Source organism: Dipodomys merriami, unplaced genomic scaffold, assembly GCF_024711535.1.
Source record: "Dipodomys merriami isolate MVZ:Mamm:240054 unplaced genomic scaffold, mDipMer1.0.p SCAF_20, whole genome shotgun sequence".
NCBI classification, from domain to species: Eukaryota; Metazoa; Chordata; class Mammalia; order Rodentia; family Heteromyidae; genus Dipodomys; species Dipodomys merriami.
Genome location: NW_027203382.1, coordinates 14,713,266 through 14,739,190, shown reverse-complemented (window position 1 = coordinate 14,739,190; position 25,925 = coordinate 14,713,266). Strand labels below are relative to the sequence as shown.

The 25,925-nt window shown below is 35.8% G+C and overlaps 1 protein-coding gene across 19 annotated transcripts in view; it reads right to left on the bottom strand.

Annotated features, from left to right (window-relative positions):
• The window catches only part of Mef2c (myocyte enhancer factor 2C), a 185,911-nt gene that overhangs the window by 107,466 nt on the left and 52,520 nt on the right, over positions 1 to 25,925 (bottom strand). For 2 of the 19 annotated variants that reach the window (XM_070031118.1, XM_070031120.1), the window contains exon 1: positions 2,541 to 2,667. The exons of the other annotated variants lie outside the window; for them this stretch is intronic. The gene's annotated coding sequence lies outside the window, so the exon portion shown is untranslated. Of the gene's footprint in view, positions 1 to 2,540; positions 2,668 to 25,925 lie in introns of those variants that run through there. 19 annotated transcript variants of the gene reach the window in all.

Sequence of the window (25,925 nt, the reverse complement as noted above, 5' to 3'; positions counted from 1 at the left end):
TCCTTTAATCTTATTTAAAAAATCACTGTGAGGCCACAGTAAAATTCATATGGGACATTTCATCCTACCTTCCAAGCAGTTATTGCAGTGAGATTCTTTTTTCCTTAAATTGTAAATTGAAAATAATAATAAAAGTCAATCACTGACAGAAAATAAATGGTGCAAAAACTTACTATTATTTTATTTGTAACTACATACATGTATATATAAACAAGAAACCATCAGTCCTTTAAATTTAAAGATTTAAAATTATATGTCTCTTTGGGGAGTCAGATATAGAATTAGAAAGGTTTTGATATTATATACTGAAGAGCTTCAGGTCATGAATTAAAATGAAAGACATTATATTCAATTACACAAGACAAACCCAAGGAACCAAGAATATTAAAAGTATATATTTTACTATGTTTTAAATTATATTTGAGCATAAGGGAACTGAAAGGCTATGAAGTATAAAAGTTAACAAAAAAGCCTTGCACAATGGTTTTTCATTTGCAAGCAACAGCTTCAATTATTTTATTTCATCTTATGGCAAAGGACCTAACCACTTTACACACCACTCAGAATTTCCCTGTATATTTAGTTGGTGTTTGACAACAGGCCTGGTAAATTCCCACATGTATTATGTAACGCTAAGCCACTGTCCTGGCTATTTAATAGATTATTGGATTCAGCTCTAGGTTCTTGGAGCAGGAAGGCTGTTAAAATACTTGGTCTGATTATTAGCTGTCTTTTGATTTTTAAAATTTAAACCTCCAGATTCTTTGAGTAAAATTTCTAGAATATAAGTTTCTGTGATTATCTAATTGCAGAAGCTATTATGATACAATTAGTTCTGGTGGATTAAGCATGGCTTAAATACTAAGACTATCCATTCTCTTTTGCCCATTGCCCTTTTACTAAACTGCAGCTTAGTTCTGCCTATCAGAATATATATATATATATATATATATATATATATATGTAAAATTCCATCATGACTACACAGTGCTTATCAAATACTATTACTCCATAAAGGTTGGAAATGATTCCAAAGGTTTTTAAAATTACAAAAACAATGCCCACTTGGCAAATACGTCTGAAAACATTAGCTATCGGATACATTAAAATCACATAAAATATGAAAACCCTACAACACAAAATGGCACGCTATATTCAGTGCTATCAAATACTGTCCATCTATTATTAGCAATAGTCTGAATATCACCAAGCTGGGCAACATCCCTGCATTTCTCAGTCTTACCTCAGAAACAAGCAGAGTATTAGAATGGAATTTCCCAGACATGTGTGAGACCCTGAAGAAACAAACAGGCTTTTTCTGTGACAGAAAAGCCAGTCCACAAATCCACAGCAAATGTCTATGGGACGATTTCCCTTCCTTTCATTTAGCTAAGGCCTGTGACACTATCGGCTTACCGGACTATGCCTGCCTAAGCACTTATTCCCTTGAAGGTGGAAGGTCAGGGAAAACAGATTAGAGTGTGGTGACAAGGCAGAGATGCAGAGAAGGTCCACAGCTCCCAATTTCAAAATACAAATAACCAAACAAGTAGAGAGACATCCCTGGAGAAAAGTCTCCTGAGAAAGATCCAAACTCAGAGGAGTTCCTTTGCATCGCCGCCCATGTTTCACAACTTGGAAACAAAGACACCTTCAAAAATAGCAAAGACTTTAGAAACATTTAAAAAAACATAATAGAGAATATTTTTCCAGAAAGATACATCCATGTGGGCATGTATACATATGTGCCTATGTGTATGGGCACTTGTACAAAATGGTCGATGAAAATGGCATTAAATATATTTTCCTTTTTGAAACATGCGGAGTCATAGAGACACGAGTTTAAACTGCTATAGAATTAGACCGTTTATTTTTGTATCAATATTTTTGTATATCTATTTCCTAAAATAATGCTTTCTGAATATTCATAAAATGAAAACTTGGTATAAAGTCCCCATGCAGGGCAATGCACAGCAGTGATACTAGTGTAGCAAAATGTGTCATTAAGTATGTGGCTTAGAACATATGATTATGTTCACAATCCAAGGCTCTCCATGAAAAGCTAAAGACTTTAGAAGGTTAGCAATAGCTCAAAAGTCGTTTTCTTAGTCAAACTAATTCTCTAACCTAGCTTTTCCACACATACATACAAAGTATACCATAAGGCTACTCAGGTATGAATTTGTAGAAGGCCTATAGAGCCAGGAAAAAGAGAGTACATAACCTTACCATGTGTTAATCCATTTACATATATATGAAAAAAGGATAACTAAGGTACATGTAGGAGAATTTCAAGTTATGCTGAAAACTTTCATTATGTTCAAGGACCATATGCTTAAAATAATTCCCACAGCCTAGCCGCTACTTTTTTCCACATGAAAGAACCATTCTTGGAAAATGACAGAGTTACATATAAACAATCAGTAATTAAAAAAGAAAAGAAAAAAAAGAAATGCTATACTATAGTTACACTCTATAGACTGCATTTAAAATTTTTTTTTCCAACCTAAATAAAGGAAAAGTAAAATCAGGAGCCTTACTAAAAAGGGGAACTTCATTATGGCAGGCTTCTGTTCACTTTTGAGTTTGGCACAAGCAGACAGACGACGGCAAAGTGGTGTGAGGCACCAGTAAAGAAGAATTTCTTCTGGACAGATGCAAAAGATCATTCTCCTACTGGGCTCCCTCATTTACAAACAAGTTGCTTTGATTGACACACACTTCCCCCTTCCCTTCCCCCCTTTCACTCTTTCTTGCCCTCTTCCTCCCTGCCTCCCGCCCTCTCTAGGACTAATCCCTCCCAGAAACACAGAAGAATCTTGACAGAATGGCAGGAAACACGCACAGACTGGTCAGGGAAGGATATGATGTCAGCAACCACGAACAATAAAAGGTGTAAAGGTGCTTCCTTCCCTAAACTGTTCCAGAAGTGTAAAATGGGAACCAAAACTCCCCACTTCCTTCTCTGAGCAGAACCGTCTGAGTGTGCAGGGCATCTCACCCCACACACTGAGGCCTTGGAGAGGTTCAGAGAAGGGACAATGAGAGAAATCCAGATCTGAGACATGCTCTGAGAATTTTATTTGCAAAACAACTTCAGCACTAGGTTAATGTTCTGATTACTTCAAGAAATAAAAATAAAACAAACATAACACAAGTGAGTGAAGCAGCAAATACATCTCAATTGCCATCTCCTCTACCTTCCAAAACTCCTCTGACAAAATTAGCGCAGCTAAGCACTCTGACTTTGAGGCAAAGAAAAAGTTCTATATGAAAAAAAGAGTCAAAAATATAAATGAGAGGTTTTTTTTTTTTTTTTTTTTTTTTGGTAGAAGGATGGCATTCTGAAAGCTATCCATCCCCAAGATCAATGTTTGTTGATAAAAGATACTATTTGTTCACCACAATTTTTTTTTAAAAAAAAGTTATGCTAGGGAGACAAGAATTCTTACATTATTCTTTTAAGGAAATTTTAAACTAGGAGCCAAAGTAACTAACACAAACTTGCAGTCTATAGTGAAACTATTTATTTTAATCTCCTCCCTAGGTGGTTCTTTCTATCGTGGAAATGGCAGTCTACCATAAAGTTTCTGTAGGAAGAAAGCCACCTATCAAGTAAATCTGAGTCATCAGCAGATTTCAATCTTCTTCCCACAGCGCTTTGATTTAGGAATTAAACATAACAGTTCCAAGTTTTGATCTTACAATGAGACTGCCGTGCCACATTAAAAGATGTGGGAAGAAATTAATTCTCTTCTGCTAAAATTATCTTTGCAAAGCACGTATTTTGCTGCAATAAGGCCTATATAGTCACTTAAATACAGCCTGTGAGTAAGGATAACACATTAAGATTTATGATACCAACTTGCAAATATAATTCTGAGATTCTTTTATTCATATTAGCAAATAACTTTTCATTGACCTACCTTTTCATTAACATTAGCCTCTTTCCAGAATGCTCACAAAACTCAAGGCTGGCAAGTAAGCATATTGTCAGAATACAAGAAAAAAATACTGTTAAAAATACAAGCTAGCTACACAAGGGCAAAAATGATTGTAGGCCAGGTGCTGCATACCTTATATTACTGACTCAAATTATTAAATGATTCATTATCATTTTAAGTGGAAAACTTCGCTCATTACATTGCATTTAGATACATTTAGCTTTCTATTTTATGGCTTGTTTGAAAGACATATGAGGCATGCAATTATACTTCAGTTAAAAAGAACAAGCAGAACGTTTACCTTTTTTCCCCTTAAGACTCTTCTGAACTTCAAATGGAATAACCCAATTATTCTTACTGATGCTTAACTATGTGATGAACTGAGAAGTATTTCCTTGCTAGCAAAAATTACTCAGCTTTTCTCTAAGCTTACCATGTAATTTATAGTATGTTGCATTATTCTGGCTAGGAATATGAACAGTTAAGTTTAAAGTCACATTGCCAAGACTCATGGGATAAATACCATCTTGCTAAACACAAAAGGTATTCCCAATGTATTCTAATTCAGTATCAATATGATGAGTTTTGAATTGTTGTCAGGGCTCAGTAACATCATAATGCACACATAAAAAACAAATACAGCCGATGATGTTTTTCAGTTCTCACACCTGTCATGCTTCTTCCGAGTACAGGGCATTTGCATATGCAATTCCTTCTGCCTGGAATGTTCTTTCCCTTATTGCCTCTTCTTTCTGTTTCAGCTGAGTTTCACTCCTGAGGAAGCATTCCACATCTTTTCAAGTCTAATTTCCTTGTGATATGCTCTTAAAGCACCTAGTCCCTCTCCTGTAACACTTTCCACGGTAGAAATTACCTGACAATTCTGTTTTGTCTAACCTTTGTATTTCTTGTATCTATTGTGGTGTAAAGCAGATTGTAGGAACTAATAGCTACTGTTTGATTAACAAAATTAGATGTTTTTTTTGTTGCTGTTTTTTAGGTTTGTATACTTCAGCAGAGATATTTTCTTTACTTGCTATTACTAAGAATACTTTGTTATAGTTTGCTTATACAGAAGCAGATGATCACCTTATTTAAATGTTTGCCATATTTCTATAGCATCTTGCATGCAGAATAAGGGTTAACTTTTTTTCAAATTCTTTATTGTGATTAAGTACATAATTTCACAAATTTCACAGTATTGTGGGATAGTGCTACTTATTTAAAGTCACAAACACATTCTAACCTTCATGGGGCAAATTGTCTATATTGGTCTATAAAGTTTATGAGTTCTATGAGCTCTGATAATACAGTTATTTCTTCCACATTGGGTGATATGTACATTCATAAGGGAAACCTTTACTGAGAAGTGGAAGCTGAATGAGTTTGGGAGTCAGGAAACTCAGGTTTTGAAGTGTCTAGATTGGTACTTATACACTGAATATCTGCAGTCTGATGACCAAGTTCTGTGGAAATACTGTTCTATCAAACACCAAGAAAAGACTTTTTCATCTGCAGGATAGTTATGACCACTAAATGTGGTATCACACATAGAATACAGGATGCACACTGGTGTGAGGAAAATGGCCTACTGATTGAGAAATTGTTTCAGTGATGAGCTGAAAAACCTTATCATGGTGTGTAGCTACCATGTGAACAATGTAGTTCTGGGTACGTCCTGAAGACCTCACTTCACAAAGCTCACAGTAAGCACCTTCTCACAGACAACAATTCACTTATGTTAGAACAGTCATCACTACACTAAGAAAAATTTAGAGTGTTATAAAAATTAAGAAGTTTGTCTTAAGTATCTTCCACTGAAAAGCTTCAGGCTGCAAAAGTAGAAATAACTAGGGAAATATATCAATTTTCCCAATGACCATGCTGTTGGAAATGGTAAGTTAATGCTTCTAGTCCTACTTTAATATCCTTCCCCAAGGACAGAATGAGATGAAATGTATGTCAGAAATATAATAAGGCTAAAAAGAGCTCTTTTTGAAAATCCCTGCAATTAATTTAATAAGTGAGCCTAACCTGCCATTATCACTTAAATAAACCATTTTATTTACATAGTTCCAGAACTTAGGAGACACAGACCTTCAGAAAAGTACACCGCATTAGAAACAATTTAATAAACACAAAGAAATCACAGCTTCCCTGTCGTTATTAGTATAGTAAATTCTGTCTTGTACCTTTTTCCTCCTATTTAGCTAAAACTGTGTTGCATCCCCATGCTAAAAAAAAACCTCCAAATGATCTAAATAAGTAAAACAAAACAAAACAAAACAAAAAAATACAAACACATTAAAGCCCCCAAACCAACAAAAACAGAAAACCCCTTCGTGATCCTTGACTCTACAACAGATTTTAGTATTTTCCCATCAGATCAAGTAATTCATTCAGGGTTCTATCATGACTTTGTTTTCCTAAATTTTCATAACCATGCAGCATTTCTTAGAGGCCACTTCGTGATATGACAAGACTTTCTACAAAGGTAAAGCCCGTGCTGTCTTCTCCACAAAGCAAGAGCTTCTATTTAGCATCACATGCTATATTCTGTTCCCCAGCTGTAACCTCTCAAGAAGCACATGCAGCTGGATTTTTTGTTGCTGTTATTGAACAAAGCAAGTTACGTACCCTACCATGCCACCAGCAGAGAAACAAAATTGTCAGCCTCCGAAGCAATCTAGGTTTCAAAGCAGACATGTTGTTATTATAGATATACTTTCATCGTATTATGACAAATATCTTATTTCTCAGGTAAATCTGAATTCTCAGGTATTTTCTGATCTTGTTAGGAAAAAAAATTGGGTTCACTCATTTCTCAAGCTTTAGAATATCTTATTTCTTGATCAAAATGTAAATGCTATATATTTTCTTTCAGGAGTTTGCATGTGTCTCCCCCATTTCTATGCATTTTCACATGGGTAAGCATATTGTGTACTAAAATTCCCGTTTTCGTCTTTTTAAATACACAAAGGACAGAGTGTGTTTAAATCATCCGGGTGGTCCTATTTTTCAACCAATAAATGATCAATCAGCACTTGTGATATGAATCATCAAAACTATATCCCAATAAAAAGTATGTTTTACTCTGTATTCAAAAATTAAATGCTTGAAAATTGCATCATTGAAAGGGAATGTGCTTCTGCCATTGTTTACTTTCTCAAATTCTTTATCACATAAAATGTCCATAAAATAGGATATATCATTGCCATTATGCCAAGGCTATATTATATACCCTTGCCAGTGTAGAAAATGTTTGATAAATTAGCTTTTTAAAATAAGTGCTGTTGGTTTTTAATCTCCTGTTAGATTTTGGACATCTATATGGTTTACAAAAAAAACCTTAAATACAAGTAACATGATATTCCAATACCATAATAGTCTCAGAAATTTATAGGTAATATCAGTATTCTACACAGCTCAATGCAAAACCCCATAATTCATCAATTTTTCTATTTCTCTTCATCTCTTTTACAGCATCCTAATCAACCTAATTAAGGTTTTGTTCATCTGAAACCTCTGATGACAATTTGTTTAAGTCTATCCCACTGTGGTCTTCTTATAAGGAGAATTAAATCTGATCTTCTGACAGCAATCATTAAATGATCCCAACTGGCCCCAATTAAGCCACATGGCTCCCGGGCTTCCATACAGCCACGTGCCAAGTTCTCTGTTTCATTTACACATCATTCTTTACCTTGGTTTATTTTCTTAAGCCAATTAAGCATGTGTCTTACCAACTGGAACTAAATTTTCTTGGGCACATGAGCACAAGACACTGTGCATCAATTGACTTTGCAGTCACTCCAAAGTATCACGCAGGATTTCTGAAGCCATCCTATAAAGGCAGGGGCACTAATGACAACAAAGCCTTCATGCATGCTGAAACTGAACCCATGGACACTCTCAAACTACTACATACCTTTAACCTGTTCTGGCTAATATCAGTCAATAATAACTTTTCACTAGTAATCTGCATTTAGAAATGATATTCCTTCTGAAAAGAAAAACACTTGAAGTGACATTTTTTACATCTATTTGAGAAAGTAATACCAAAAGAACACTATCCATGCTAACCTTTCTTACCCTTAATTTCTGCTCTAATTTTTTCACATATGCTCAGTTGCAGGTTCTGTAATAATGTTCTCAGGCCTTCTCATGAGTGTAGATAGCCTGAGGATTTAGAGCTCATTGACTTGTGTGCTACTCTAGGGAAATTGCTGATTAAAAACAGCCTCCTGAGGAGGAGTAACGCCTGTTCACATCTGGCTCATCTTATTCTACACTTGAATACCTGTATGGAAATCTGACCCCTCAGCTATGGCTTTGGAAAGCTGCAGTTACCTAGAGTAGTCTACCTTACATGTCAAGGCAGAAACAGTTAAACTAACACCAATAGGACATGTCTGACACAAGTTCTGAAGGCCTTAATCAATTACCTTGACTACTTTCCCATAACTATAAACAAACGCCTGTATTTTTATATCTATTCTAATTATAGCTATCACTGATCATCTGTTAGTACTTGAAGAAAGCTATCTGTCACACTTCTCAGAGCAGATGGATTAGAACACGTCTGCAAGTCCTCATCATACATTAAAAGTTGACATTAGGAGAGAGAACAGAAATGGATGTTATACATCTTCAAGGACATTAACTTTGATTGAACATGTAATTGTTTTTATTACTTGGCCAATTGTTTTTATTACTTGTAACAGCAGAGGAAGAAGAAAATACTGTACAATGGAATTTTAAACATTCTGATGTTTGACAACACTTAGAAAAAAAGTTACCTGCGTTGACTTTACAACGTGTGAATAAAATCCTGATCATCTACTCAAAAACGAACTTATTTCCCTCGAAAGAGGAAAATTCAATTTTCAACTATCTGTAACAAAATTCCAATGATGTAGAAGGAATAACTCACCAACCTCACAACTGAGTGACTTTTTCAGAATGTGTAATAAATGTGTTGAAATATTAGTAAAGCAAAACAGACGCTGGGGTGTCATATTATGAAATATTTCTCACTGTATTATAGTAATCTGCAATAAGATTTGATGTTAATTTTAGAGCATGCTTCTGCTAAAAAGGGCAAACCCTGCAACAGATTTAGTACAAAGAAGCTGAAAATATCCTGTGGAAAAAAAAATCTGTAGCAAAATCAGCCAGCCCAAATCCTGCCATTACTCAGCACTGTAGTGACGTGCGGATGTTTGTAGTGGTTTGAGGAGCCAGCAGGGGTGGAAACTCTACGTACTCGACTCCAACATGATTGCAATTGAACCTCATCAAAGTAAGAGCTCATAATTTGTCACAGAAAACAGCCAATTAACATATGTTAGAAAAAGGCTTCATAAAGATAATATATGATTAAAGACCCAGTGCAGCTGTTGAAAATCAAAACTATGCATTTAAAAAAGAAATCTCAGCCTGAGCTTCCGTATGGTTAAACTGATAATGGCTACTATGATTTTTTTTTAAGTAGAAAAATATAATTACAGTGCTTTTTGTAAGTTTGGAGTTACAGCAAGGGAGAATTGTGTAGTGTGGCGCTATTCACCATGCCTTACTTAGTTCTATAAATAGTTGAAGCCCCTGCCAAAACTCTGTAGTTACTTTGTTATAGTGCTATTTTAAAACACAGACCTTCATTGTGAGCTAAATGGCCTTCAGGATGCACTTTGTAGTTATAGCATTCCTCTCAAAACTATATCCTTCCTTTATCTGTGCAAAACTACAGGCCAAGCCTACTCTCTAAGTCGGCCCCACTCACTGTGAAACATGCTAGGCTGTTTAACACAGAGATTTAACACTTCAGAACTTTTGTTAAGGATGCTGGTCTGGAAGGAGAGGATTATGTGAGAAATGAGATTACGTGCACGCATGTAGTACAGATCCACTGCCAGGATGCAGTCCAGGCTCCATACCACAGCTTAGGAGCAGACAGACTATTGTAACATGTTGGGTCTTTTCTGTTTGTGCATTTTACAACTAAATTTTAGCTTAGACTCCATAGGCAATTAATCGAACCCTGGCTTAATTGCCATCATGAGACACAATTGGGATGTTTAATATCACAGATGTCAATTAAAACATCTGGTCTGCTTATTAGTCATGAAGACCTAAAGGCAACAAACATGTTACTGGATATCAGGGACACCCTTGCGACCAAAACAAAGGACCTAGACTTATGAAGTTCATAATCTAAACAGACAAAGAATCAATATATGAGCTTACCAATATCTTGATTTTAACTAGAGAAAATACCAAAGGACAGCCAGCTGGGGTAGGTGGCCAGGAAGGGCAGAGGTAGGTACTTATTGGCTATGTTATCAGTAAAGGGTTATTTGAGAAGATGACATCTGAGAAAGGAGATAGACCACCATAGAGTAAGGCATTATTTGAGGATGAATATGCCAAGACTGTCTGTCACTGGTGATAGAAACTTGGCCAAGCCAGTTTCCCCATCTATACAGTGGGAATAACAACACAGGCATTCTATTATAAGACTATGAGACTTAAATAAAAAACAGAACCACATTAATTTGTAAAAATTCAGTTGAAGGCAATCCAATTTCAGGAATTCATTATGTAAACTTGTTCTTTTTTCACTTCGGTATTATATAATTTTTTAAAATTAAAAATACTTTGAAGCAGTGAGAATATATTATAATGCAAAAGTTTTCTAAATTGACATCAATTATATCCAAAGATGTATCTTTCCTTGAAATGTGGTTATTTCATGAAAGCAATGCCAACTGGTTGAAGTCATTCTCGGAAATGTAAGTTCATTTTATAATGCTAAATATGGACAGCACCAGGAACAATCTGACAGATACACTGTAAGATTTCTGCAAATGTTAAAATTCAGAGCTATATAAAAATCACTTTTTTAACCTTTAGAAATGAACAATCTTAAGACATTACTAATGTAACTTAGTCATTGGGTAGGTTGATTTATTTTCTCTCTCAAAGGATCTAACTCCCAAGCAATCAGGAGAGTTTTGATTAAGAGCTTAGCAATATTTGAAAATTCCATTGTCTCACTGTATTGGAAATGTTCACATGCCTTTGGACAGTTCTATCTAGTGAGAGAAAGCTATGTGGCCTCCAGCCAAACAGATTAATTTCCAACTTGAAATAAAAAGACAAATAGAATCATCTACTATTTTTCAATTAAAGAATTTTTTGAGATCGAAAAACACAAAATTGAAGATTATAATTTTTGATAAGTAGGGACACTGAGTTCAGTTTAATTTAAAAACATGATGAACTGAGTGCCAATGGCTCATACCTATAATCCTAGTACTTAGGAGGCTGACAGCTGAGGATTGTAGTTCAAAGCCAGCACAGGAAGGAAAGTCTGTGAGACTCCTATCACCAATTAACCACTAAAAAGCCACAAGTAGAGTTGTAACTTAAGTAACAGCATGCCAGCCTTGAACTAAAAAGCTAAGGGAGGGCACTTAGGCCCTGAATTCAAGCCCCAATACTGGTACAACCACCACCCCCCAAGCCCCCAAAGCATCCCCAAAACCCCCAAAGCAAAAAATCCACAAAAAAAACAAACCCCAAACTGTAAGACAGGAATGATCAAATATAGTATTTTCAGAGACAAGGGTTAACATTTCATGTATAATTAAAACTTAAAGAACATAGGGCATACATTTTTACTTTTTCCTCCTCTGTCACTTTTTGAGACAGCTTTATAAATTTTGGTCCGTTATCCAAGACCATTTTCTTTTTATTTCACATTTCAGGAACAAGGCTTTTTCGTTTGGAAAGTAATATGAGATATACCATTTGTCATAAATCCTATATTAATTCTTATATACTTTTATTGATCAGGGATCAAATGCCATGAAAAGGAATCATATGTTTGAAAAGCTTTATAAAATCAACGTTGTATTTTTGGTTAAATGAATCATGGAACAGGTATTTATTGTGATAAAAATACATGGAGTCTGACTTCATTGTCAGTGCTAACACCTGTATTTCATGTTGCCTTCTACCTCCTTCTTCTGTATCTAGTAAGATGACTTTTGGGATACATTCACTTGACCTGCCCAAACACAGTCATGACTGCATGCAAAACAGGCAAGTAGAAATGAGCCCCTCTGCTCTACTTGCAGCATTCCTCACTCCATTTTTTGTCATTTCATCACCTCTCTTTATCTCCTTTTCCACATATTGAGAATGAGGGGATATGGCAAGTGAGCTGTCAAAAAGCTAGGAATAGAGGTGCTTTCAGACAAGCAAAATGTTTACTCTGGTAAGACCAAGGCAGGGCAAGGGTAGGTGCACTTCAGAGGGATGGCGCCTGGACCAGAGCTGAGTTGAGACAGCTCTGAGTCTGCAGGCCTGGCAGGAGGCTCCTTATCTCAGCATGTCTACACACTCGGTCCCAGGCTGTTTTCAAGGATAGCCCAAGTCATCCTTGGCAGATAATACTAAATGGAAAAAGTATTACAATACTACCTCTTTTTTTTTTTTTAAAGAAATCCTCAGCTATTCTAGATCAGAAATTACTAAAATGGGCTAGATTTTGGCCTGACCTCCTTAAATCTGGAACTTAAAAAGAAAGCACCCATGGGTGTAAGGAAGCTTATGACTGTTTTCAGAGATCTCAGAGTGCTTAAATTAGCAATCCCCAAAGTGGATTCCAAAGATTATTGGATCTAAGGATGCTAACAAGCTGTCTCTTATGGGGGTGGGGATGGGTAAAACAGGAAACAAAATAAATACATAACAATAAAGACGGATTGCTTTGCTGCAGAATGTGTCATGTTCTCTTCCAGTTTACCTGAACTACTGTTTGGGCAATTCTAGCTCTAAAGAAAGGAGCAACCTTTTTCCACTGACCACTGAATGCCCCCAGCAGCCATTCAGCTCAGCACTTGACACAAAGAAAACCTCGCTGTGTATGTATGCCATGTTGAAGAAATCCTAAAACAATGGAGAACTATTCTTCTAGCTTTGCAAAGAAGTGCAAGTATGAAGCTCAGGTGGAGAAAACAGCTGTTCATTTACAGCAAAATACAAATGAAATATTGAGCAATTAGAGCAGTTTTTCTCAAAGAACAACGCAATCAGGGCATAGTCACCCAGTTGCAGAGGAAAGTTCTACTTCAGTCAGTCCCTTTCTAGGTTCTGCTACCACTAGCTGTGGGATCTTTGAGTGTTAACCTTTTGGGTCGCATTTTCTACAGACATGTAAAAAGAACTGGAATCAATTTCTAAGAGGCCCTTTAAGGTTCTAGATGGAAGACAATTTATAAAAGTACCAAAAATGAGGAGAATGTGTCACAAGTGTGGATCTTCCTGGAAAACAATTAGCCACTCATGACAGAAAAGTTTTTTCCCCACCTTTTCTTTTCTTTAATATACATTTTCTACCTTTTGGTAATAAAAATGGGTTCACTTCAGCTTAAAGCAATATAAGCAGTTAAGACCAAACTTACATCATGAACTTCAGACAATCATATTGAGAAGTTTAATAAATAAATAAAGATGGGCTGGGAAGGTGGCTCAGTGGTAGAGTGCTTGCCTTGCACGCATGAGGCCCTGGGTTCGATTCCTCAGCACCACATAAGCAGAAAAAGCCGGAAGTGGTGCTGTGGCTCAAGGGGTTGAGCTCTAGCCTTGAGCTGAAGAGCTGAGGGGCAGCGCCTAGGCCCAGAGTTCAGACCCCACAACCGACAAAAAGAAAGAAGGAAGGAAGGAACGAATAGGTAGGAACGATATATACTAAGGCACTAAAGCTTTATATATATTAGCCCTTATTCTCATAGTACCTATGAGCTTCCTCATAGGTACTGTCTGTAATGTCCATTTTGTAGAAAACAAAGTTGGAGGACAGAAGTTTGTAATCTGCACAGGTGCAAGGTGTTAGAGCCATAATTTAAACCCATATAAATTTAGTCCCACACTCAGCACTTGAAACTACATATTGGGCACAGAATCAAACTCAAGTTAAATATTTGGCTTTAGATAGAAGAATGATGTCAGCAGTAATAGCTTTCTTTGTGATCTGTACAAAAGAATGTGGTTACTGACGAGGCCAACCAGATTAAAGTATATAAATCAGTACACAGTCAACACACTGGGGGGAAAAAAAATCTTCAAAATAGCTATCTTGCTTGGTGCTGGTGGCTCACGCCTGTAATCCTAGTTACTCAAGAGCCTGAGATTTGAGCATCACAGTTCAAATCCATCTTGGGCAGGGAAATTCATAAGACTCTTCTATCCAATTAACCACCAAAACATTAGAAGTAGAGCTGTGGCTCAAGTGGGTAGAGTGCTAGCCTTGAGGGGAAAAACAAACAAAAAAACTTCAGGACAGTTCACAGGTTCTGAGTTCAAGCCCCAGGCCTAGCACAAAAACAAAACAACCCCAAAACCCTTATCTTCTTGTTAATGGAACTGAAGAGTTCATTTCATTTATGAATATGAGAATTCTACAGAATATTACGGACGTGTTTCCAAGGCTTCAAGCTGGTTTCTTGTTCAAGTAGGTTTCAAAAGCAGCCCTAATCAACTCTCCATGTACCTAGTGTTTCCCCCTTTCCTTGGTACCTCTTCCCTCCATGTAAGTTTCCTCTTCCTCTTCATCATCTACAGCTACTGTCCTCTGCAATATTCTTTCATGTGCACTGGAGTGCTGCTTCAGAGCTTTATATATTTACCTACTTCTTTAGAATTCCTTGTGTTTGAGCTCTGAGTATAATTGTGCAATTCAAGCTCTTTAAATACATTATTGTAGAAGTGATTTTTTTATGGCTATCAGCTTTATGAGACACATACCTAGTAAAAATGCTAATTATTCAAAAACAGTTGACATAATTAACAATATATTAAATTGCGGAAAAATCACATACTTCAGTTCATTATACAAGTTCATGGCCATTTTTCCACAGTATATTGGGCAGACTTGTTTTTATCAGAGCGTACAAAAGTGAAGAAGTAATAGTTTGTAGATTCTCAGCATATGTCAGACATTTTTTTCCACTTTCATGGGCAGAACACCATACAATGTTAGATACATAAGCACATGCATATTCATTTATGTATTTACATATTTTACTGTACTAATTAACAAGAACGGTGGGTCAGGGCCATTAAAAAACTCAGGCGTTTCATATCTAAGACTGAATTCAAGATGCTGAGTGGTTTGATTGCAAAGAGAAAGCTCAAAATGGCTGCTGCTTTCCCCTCTGCCCTCTCGGAGGACTCCAAATAAGCAGGAAATCCCTGAGAATTTTAATTGAGATAGACAGGCCTGCTGGTGGCAAATGCTACCTTCCAACAGTGAAGGAATCTCCAGAGTAATTCTTATATCATTATAACTCATGCCTATGCTGTGTGTCCAATAATAAGATCATTCTGCAAAAGGGAAGGTGTGTATTATTCACATACATAATCACTTTTGGTCACATCTCTGAGAAAATCAACTTGACATTATACTATGCTTGTTTTTTTTTAAACCATATTAACTAGGGAAAAAATAATGAATATAACAAAACTCCTTTGAAAAAATTGGCTCACACCTGTAATGCTAGCCACTCAAGCAAGAAAGTCCATGAGACTCTTATTTTCAATTAAGCACAAAAAAAACCCATAAATGGAGCTGTGGATAAAAATGGTAGAGCACTAGCCTAGAGCAAAAACAGCTCAAGGACAATGCCCAGGCCCCGAGTTCAAACTCCAGGACATGTGCACGTGTGTGTACGTGGGGCATACACACACAGTCAATATGAATATTTAATAAATAAGGTTTCTACAGAGGAATTCAGAATGGGCTTGGATACTTTTTATCTTAAAGTGGGTCTTGACAAGAAAGGTAAATTTTTCAACATGAGACAAGAATTTAAAATTTCCTTCTTTAGGGGTAGAAATGCATCTATATTTGCTTGCAGCCAAGGTAAGAGTAGAAATACCAGATAGTATTATCAGCAGGGGACATGCAAGGTCATGTCACTTCACATAATATCATACCCAAATTATTTCACAAAGATTCCACCTGTCCTATTTTTAAGGCCTTCCGGAAAAGGAGCAGCATAACTATCCTCAGTAACCTATTCAGATATTTCACAACTCTGACTCTCAGGAAGTTCTTACTTATAGCTAATCCTCTCAGAATGCTTTATGTTTGCCCCTCTTGTTCTGACTCTGAGCACAGCAGCATTTTGTGAACATGGCCTCCTTTCTGACACTCCAGAACTGTGGATTGAGTCACACCTATTCTTTTAATAATTTCCCTTAGTTTCCATTCCACTCTATCTTGGTAGCCTTTCACTTCAAATCATTTGTTTTTCAGCTTTTAAGTCCCAAAATACACAGAGTTCTAAAACAAAACAAAATAAAACAAAAAACCTCCTAAAACCTAGTACAGTGGTACACACCTGTAATCCCAGCATTTAGGAAGCTAAAACAAGAGAATTAAGAGTCTGAAGCTAGCATGGGCAACAGAGCAAGAACTTGACTAAACAAACAAAAAGCCCCAAACATGCCCACAAAACAAAACAAAAAGACTTTTGTTGCATGTGGTCATCAAACAAATATTTTTAATTGTTTCCACAGTGCATAAACTTTAAAACACATGTTTACTTTTCCATTGATTTTAATTCTGCATCTTTTCCAATTCCAAACTTGTATGTAGGTAACACTTTTTCATGGTTTGAATTTAGAGTTCATTTTTTTTTCTCCCTGGTTTCACAACCTCTGACCGTATCTCTACTTTTCCAAGATCATGCCAAGTTTCAATCCTACTTTTCAAGGAGCAGACCTGAGACAGTCTTATAACTAAGGACTCATTCACAGTTTTTAAACTGAATGGTTTAATTATTTGATTCACTATTCGTTTAGAATCTGTATAATTTAGAGGATATTTCATAGTTTAATGATAGGAATGCTATTTGAAACAACTCAAGAGCTTTGGAAAGTGGATATCATATATAATGTTATCCTATTACATAGGGTATGGTGTTATATATTAGGATGTATATTATATGTTGTATATTAGAATATATTATATTATGTATTATAGAATGATTATATATAATATCAATATATTATCTATAATATCAATATCATATATAGAATGATATGACCAGGCTGGCTGAGTAGGTAAGATTTCAGGCGTGAGCCATTGATGCCCTGCTTGTTCACATATGTTCAAGTTTGGAAAGGAGAGTTACTGACTGCAGTTCCCAGCATCATCTTTCATTTCTTTTTGGCCTTAGATTGTTTCCCAGAAAGACCTCTAGGACATCTACCTTGTGTTTGAGTATCACTTGGCTCCACACAGTTCACACATTTCCTACATTTCATAAGTGAATAAAGCAAAGGACTATTTCATTCATGTTTTTAACGTTGGTTTTTTTGGAGTAATTATGTTTCATGGTCTGCTCTAGGTAACACCACAAGCAACTCCCTCTCCCCGCTTTGAGTAACTGCTGCTCTATCTACTTTCTCCTCCACATAAAAAGGGCTAAGGGTTGCCTTTTGTTATTGATCGTTTTGGCTAAACTAAATACAGTTATGACGCTTATCTCAATTTTCATTCTCTTATTCTTCAAATAATTTCTATTATTTAAATGCTTTCCTTTTCTCAAAATTCTCTTTACTTTCCATTGCTCATTCAGATGTTTTTGTCTTTCTTTTTTCTTTCCATGCTATCAGAGATTGGACTCAGCAGCAACTGAGCTTCTAGTCAGGTGTTCAACCACTTGAGCCATAACCCCAGGGCCTGCCTAGACACTGATCTACCCATGTAGCTAAGATGACAGATACACAGCACCATACCCAGCATTTTATTGACTGAAATGGGTTCTTGTAAACGTTTTGCCTGGGTTGGCATTAAACTGTAATCTTCTAGATCCCCATATGCCTGGCACAGTTTCCTTTAGTCAATAAAGTACTGCCCAAGTTTTCAAGGTCCTTGACCCCAGACAGTGTTTGTGTGTATGTGGGGGGGGGGTGTCAGTATTGGGATTTGAACTCAGGACAATGTGCTAGTTTGGCTTTGCTTGCTCAGATACTCTAGCCATTCCTCTGATTAACATTTTGCTGCCTGGATTTTTCTGCCAAGGCTAGCCTTGAATCATGATTGTCTGTATCTCAGCCTTCTAAGTAGCTAGCATTACAGGCATGAACCACCAGTACCTGGCTTCCATACTTTTCCCTCCATCCCTCTTTCCCTTCCTTCTTTTTTCCTTCCTCCCTTTTTTTGTTTTGTTTAGAAATATTGGTATGTGAACTCAGGGCCTCCTGATTGCTAAGTAAATGCTATGCCATTTGAGCCAGACCACCAGACCTCTTATTTTTAGCTATTTTTTTTTCAAGATAAAAAAACTCATACTTTTGCCTAGGGTTGGCCTCTGATTATGATACTCCTATGTATGCCTCTCCAACAGCTAAGTTTACAGGTATGAATCATCTACCCAACTTATTGTCGAAAGGAGTTCCTGCTAATTAATTTCCTTAGGCTAGCCTTATATTTTTTGATCTTCCTGATTTCTATCGCCTGAGAATCTGGGATTACAAGCATGTGCCACCATGCCCAGGTTTCCTACAAAAGTTTCTAAAACTGTCTTAAATCCTTTGAAATCTACTCAATTAAACATCTGTCTTTTCTTTCGAGTAATTCAGAACTTTCATTTGTGCCTGTGTATGGCAATCAAAAATATTTTGAATCTTTGACCAATCACCAGGTTTGGTGAAAATCTTATTTATCAAGAATATTTTCTAGGTAGATATGTTGGCTTATGTCTATACTATTCAAGAGGCTGCGGTTGGAAAGATCAGTCTGGGCATAATAGTTTGTAAGACTCAATCAAAAAGAAAAACCTGAACATGGGACCTTGTCCCTGCCATATCAGCTATGAAAGGAGCATGAATAGGTGGATTGTGGCCCCGGCTGGTCTGGACAAAACCCCCAAAAAGGCTGAGGGTGTGGCTCAAGTGGCAGAGCACCTGCCTACCTGGTGTAGAGCCCCTCGTTCAAATCACAGTGTGGCCAATGTCTTTTTTCTTTAGCTTTACTGAAAGTGAAAAAAAAAATTCTAGTAACTCAAGAAAGCCCAGTCACTTCATGTTTCCTGATGTTCTGTATCTATGACAGTAATATTTCAATATTTCTATTAAGAGGAGAGCAGGTGATCAATGACTCTCCAACACATAATAAAAGGCAGCAGATTAGAAATAGGCAGTGCAATTACAGACATCAATCATGTAGAAAAAAAATAAAGTAAAAGATACACAGTGAGAAAAATCCTTCCCTGAGAATTTATGAATACAGAATAAGCTGTGAAATTACAGTAAATAAAGAAGTGGGAAATATTGTGATGATTTCTTTGTTGTGATTTTAGTTTTCATTAAATATGTTGAAAAAATGCTCAGGAGGATAAAAGAGTGAGACAAAGCAGAAAACATGTCACACGGAGCGAGGTGTTTGCCAGTGTTGGATTCCTTGGTAAACGTTTCATGTATTTGTGAGAATCTAAATGATACTAGTCATTTTTAAAAGGACAATATTCTAGATTAGAATCTCAACTGAATAAATGAGTAATATGAAATATTTCTTTATTTCTCCCCTTTTGTTGCAGTGAAATGAACTCATGCTTTTCAATGCAAATGTAAAAAGTAACGCGTATGTATACATTTATATAGAGAGAAACAATATCCTTCTATTTCTAAATAAAGATTTTTATAATTTATGATCTATTAAAACTAACTTCCATGACTAATCCATTCAACCATGAGAGGAAATCCTATTACACAGTGGAACTAGATGTGGGCTGGGATTTGAAGAATAAGATTTAATCGTTTGGTGGCCAAGTCTTACTTTCTGTTTGACAGTTTATTCCTATGGAACAATTTTTAATCACCACAGTGATCATGGTAACATTGCATGAACATACTTCTAGAATGTTATTTATATTATTTTAATTGGATGTTCTATTGAGTAATTTTATGCTGTCATGATCATACTTTTTATGATATTTCTCTCAAGGAAACAGAAACACAGAAAACAACTTTATAAAGCAATAAGTAGCAAAACTGAAGCTAAGGAAAGTTGATTCAGGCTTTCCAGTCCTTATCTCATCTGCTATTCTGTTGCATTAGGAATTACCACATTCTAAGGCAATATTTTCATTAAGTTGCTCTTAAATTTTATATGTCAATGTCCTAAGTCAATTGTAAAAGATATATATCAAATTGAAATAAATATATGATCTGATATTTTATCTGAATAAAAGCTCTGTTTGATTCTCAAATTTAAGAGAGAGCTTTATTTTCTTTCTACTTGGTTTTTCTTGGCTAGAGTTTGGCAACTGAATTTAAAATATTTTTTTCTATTTATAGTTTAAATATCATACACCCAAAAAATACCAAGTTCTGGCTCAAATTGTACAGCTAACTATAATACTCACAGCCTATTCAAGAACAAGTCTTTTTCCCTGTGGTTAAGATTTTATATAGTGTTACAGATTCCCAGCAATCATTTACTTCAAATTTATAACCAGAGGCAAGGTGCCTCTATTTATCTATTTGATATACATTTTAGCAATGTAAACACAGAAATTTCGACTCAATAGATCAATTTGACAATGAACTGGGAACCAGTTGCTTTGCAAAAGTTTAAATTTATAAGGAAATTTGTAAGTAATGCACTATGCCATACTTAATATATTTCTATACCTTTGCAAATAATCATAAGGGGGTCTCTGTATGAAAAATTCAGCCCCTGCACTTGAAATGATTCATTGATTGTAAGCAATTTTTTAATATATGAGATACTAAAAAGGTCAATGACCAGAGAATTTAATTTTATATATTAATTCATTAATTTGGATGGCAAAACTTTAGAATGAACATTGCAAACAATGACCACTAAAGTGAAATGGTCATGTTCTTAATGGTTCCCATAAATGCTGTTGTCAACAAATTCAAGTTGATGAAAGATCCCAGAAGTAATTCAGGAATGGACAGGTTTTAAATGAATCCACCTTTATGATTTTGTTAATTTCCTGCATTCAAACATGACAGAGAAGCAATTAAGCAAGAAAATAAAATCTGCTTAGACTTTTAGCCCAAAACTTCCATTACACTGAATTTCCCTATTGCAGGCATTTCAGTACAGGCATATTTAAGTCCATGACAGCAGCTGTAGAAGATTTAATAAATTCACAATTTTACTATTTGTCTTGATCTTTCTCATTTATCTACCTGAACCTTGTATTTAGTATAGCTCTCTACCTGTATAATAAACTCAGAAAATAAGCAATAATACATCTGAATTTTCTATTGCAGACATTGTAAAAACTGATAAAAACACATTTTACCTAAGTAAATCCTAGGTGTTGATAAATTATAGTGCTGAAAATGAAATTCATAGAACAAAGAAATAAAAAGGTCTCCAATACACAGCTTTGAACCTATGTCTCTTCTCCATGTACTTTCTGTCTGTTTAGAACTTTGGTATGACTGGTATAATAAAACTTGACTGCAGATTTATACCTGTAATAAAAATAAAATTGACTTCACTCTTTCTGAAAGTGCTACCAAATATAAGGCAGTACCCCATGATGACAGAAAAAATGAGAGTAACAAGGCAATGGGGGTAAACTGTCATTTGAGGTAGCACAGGATAAAGTAAATCATTGTAAAGATCACTTTTAAAGTACTTTTGCTAGGAAAAAAAGGAGAAAATTAAGCAGTAAAGTTCCAAGAAAACTCCCCTTGTGCTCAACATGGTGGAAATATCATTCAAATGCCATTTATTCCTGCAAGGAGAATACCTGCAATGCCTCCAAGGTCACTGCCAGGTTTATTAATGGCCATGTACTGTACATGTCAGTCACAGGAGGGAGATCTGCCTTCCTTCTTATTCTACTACACAATAACCAGCTTTAATGCACACTGACAAATTAAGGTGCTTTTCCAAAATATAAATGGAAGAATGCCTTTCCTTCACTCTTCTATTTTAATTTTAACAAACTATATGCAGTGTACATAATACAGCAAGAAAGAAGTTTCAAACATTGTATTTTGAAAATTGAACTTTTTTTTTTGAAAATGGCACTTTGGATCCTAAAAGGAATTATTTGTGGCTGTCTGGTGAATTTCCACTGCAGTGCACATTTGCTTATATTACTGCAAAAGCACAAAATATTTTTTAAATGTAGAAATGGCTTTTTTATCTAGCAAATGTCACTGGAACACAGAGTTTGTAACAGAATGATTTAGTATTCAATAGTTAGGTTCTATTGCAGATTTGTACTTTTCATTTATCAATATTATTCATCATTTACAGAAGAAATGTGAGCATGTAGGCATATTGGCTTCTGAATATATCTACTGAGTAGTGTGTAGCAGACATATTTATGTACTTAGAGTAAAAATAGATGAACACATCTCCTTTACAGCACTTATATTTAAATAGAATAAATCACATAATCAGAGAATAAATGATATTCTAGTATGTTATAATAAGACTTACTCATAAGAGATATCTCTATTAAAAGTGTACTGCTTTACCCCTAGAATACCAATGTAGTCCTGGCATTGTGATTAGCAATATATTGAAAATATCTAGGGAAATTACCATTCTCAGTTTGATGCTAGAACTTAATGCTGACTTCTTTGTTTTACATATATACTTTAATTCATCAAAATATTATTGAAATGACTAGGACAGAAAGAAGACATGAGGAAGCACTTCCTTGTTTCCATCAGCTGACCTGGACAATATTTTACAACTATATTTAGAAAAGATCAAAAGAGCTGAGTACAGTACAATTCTCCACGCCAACTTCCTCTATTACCACTTTCCTTTTTCTCACTTAGTAACTCATTTCTAAAACAATTCTGCCTTATAAAGTAATCCCACAACCTCCAGATAGAATTTTTATAGGCTGATTAGATTCAAAATTAGTTAAAAGACAAGATCAGACATGAATCTATAGCTTCCCATAAGGTCACTATTTCTGTTTTATCTCTTCATAGTTACACAATAGTGACTTGGTTCACAATTGCATTGCAAGATAGTTCCTCAAATTTGAATTTGAATACAAGCAACTATTATCTAAATTACAAAAAATAGATTTAAATAAATTTTTTGTTTTGTTTTGTTTTTTGACGGTCGTGGGGCTTGAATTCTGGGCTTGGGCACTATCCCTAAGCTCTTCAGCTCAAGACGAGCGCTCTACCTCTTGAGCCACAGCACCACTTCCAGTTTTTTAGTGGTTTATTGGAGATAAGAGTCTCATGGACTTTCCTGCTTGGGCTGGCTTTGAACCGAGATCCTCAGATTTCAGCCTCCTGAGTAGCTAGGATTATAGGCGTGAGCCACTGGCGCCTGGCTGATTTAAATAAATTTGATTTAAAAGGTACATTAATAAAAGCTTTCAATACACAGAGTACAAAAAAACTTCTGCAACTAAAATATATGTAGAATACACAAATTTCTATAGTGTCATTGACATTTTTTCTAAATATAGTCAGTAATAATTTGCCATGAATACAATTGTTCCACAGGCAGGTAGCAGGAAGAGGTAGTAGACAAAAATCTCCATGAGTTTAAAATTAACAATGATGTGCTTTTGGAATTTCTTTTAATTTTTAAAAAAATTGTCTTATTTTAATATGTGTTTTATTGTGAAAATACCGTACAGAGAGGTTACAATGACATGAGCAAGGTCATGAGTACATTTCTTTCTTTTTTTGGGGGGGGGGCTTCGGTCGTGGGGCCTGAACTCTGGGCCTGGGCACTGTCCCTCAGCTCTTCAGCTCAAGGCTAGCGCTCTACCACTTGAGCCACAGCGCCACTTCCAGCTTTTTTCTTATGTAGTGCTGAGGAATCGAACCCAGGGCCTCAGGCATGCAAGGCAAGCGCCCTACCACTGAGCCACCTTCCCAGCCCCATGAATACATTTCTGATCAAGCATTGTTGCTTCTTCCTTTGTTTTTCCTCTACCATCCCTTCCCTCCCACCTCCTCAGCTACAACCTCACCCCCCCAATTGTAAAGTTCGTTTTTCAACATAGTGTCTTATACATCTCATTGTTACAATGGGTCAACCTGTATTCCTATTTAAGCATTGTTTTTTCCCTTCCCCTCCCCAAATTAGAGAAGTGTATATACAAGAAAAGGTCTTTCAACTTTTGATGGTTGTGTTTTTATTGATCCAACACAAAAACTTAAAAAAAAAATGGTCCAGTACAAACTGGTCTTGAACTCACAATCTTCCTGCTCCAGCCTACAGAGTAAATACACACAGACCACAAACACACAGACACACACCTCTCCTCCATTGTGATAGAAAACAAAGATATTCCAGAAGTCTAGTTTAATAAGTCCAATTTCCCAATTACATGTTTTAATTCATAGAATATTGAGTAATCTCTTTTTATTTTAATTATAAAGGTGATGTACAGAAAGGTAATCTTATAAGACCAAGACCCACCTTATTAATACACAAAGATTTCAGTGAATTTCCATCTCTCTACATCGTACTTACTAATAGGTGATATGCTAAACACTTTATATATATTTTAGAATTCTCATAGTTATTCTAGTCACCATTAGGTAGATAATATATTTAAAAACTTAAATAGTATATATTTTTTATTGCATACTGTTAACCAGAGACTTAAAACTAGGATAAATATATTTTAAAAAGAATTCATCCTTATGTTCACTGATGAATGGAGCACACTAATAGAAAATAAAACAAATCTGTTAAAAATTGTCAACCACTTGGGCCCTGTTGTCTCACACCTCTAATCCTAGCTGCTGAAGAGGCAGAGATCTGAGGATCATGGTGTGAAGCCAGCCCAGAGAGGAAAGTCCATGAGACTCTTATCTCCAATTAATTACAGAAAAGTGTGGAGATGGAGCTGTGGCTCAAGTTGTAGCATGTTAGTCTTGAACAAAAGGAGTTCAGGGATAGCACCCAGGCCCACAGTTTAAGCCCTAGAACTGGTTAAAAAAAATTGCCAAGTGTGGGGACAAAAGTTCTGCTTACTAATGTCTTTGTTCTCTGCAAAAGACTTGGTTACCAATTCTCAATAAACTGGTAAGTTCTATGTGGACATGTTGGATACTCTGCTTTCTTGAATGACAACCCTCCCCCCCTCCCCTCTCCCCCTCCCCCTCCCACCTGCCAAACAACAACAACAAACCCTTCTACAACTCTGGGAATACTTTTTTCCTTTTTAAAGAACATGATGTGCCAAGCATTCTATTCTTAATCTAATTGTTTCTACATTAATTTTAAAATAAATAAATAAAATAAAATCTACACGCTCCATCAATTTAAATCCTAAGATTCACTTATTCAGAGTCAGCATACGTAATGTGAGCTATTCAGTTGGCTTCTATGACAAATAAAATTTTGCGTATCCAGCAAAAGCGGTGTAACCTATGTGATAAAAATAAGCAAGAGGGTCATAGACACATGAGAAAGAGTCAGAATAGGTGTGTAAAATGTGTGTAAGACTCAGTTAATAATCTCCAATACAGGAAAAAAACAAATTGTTTAAATAGGGATATAGGTTGACCCATTGCAACAATGAGATGTACAAGACACTGTTGAAAAACCAACTTTACAATTTAGGTGGAAGGGGGAGGGAGTACTGGGGGGAGGGAAATGTAGTTGTGGAGATGGGAGGGAAGGGATGGTAGGGGAAAAACAAAGGAGAAGGCAACAATGCTTGATAAGAAATGTACCTATTACCTTGCTCATGTGATTGTAACCCCTCTGTACAGTATTTTCACAATAAAAAACTTATTTAAAAAGTTAACATTAATCCCATATGCTGTCTAAATCCACGTTTATATATCATATTAGTGATTGATCTCTATTAAAGTTTGTTTTGTCTGATGTTTCAAAGAGATAGATTTGCAAGTTCCTTGAACAAATTGTCTACTGTTCACCAATATCTTGAAACTCAGAAACTTCTAGAAATC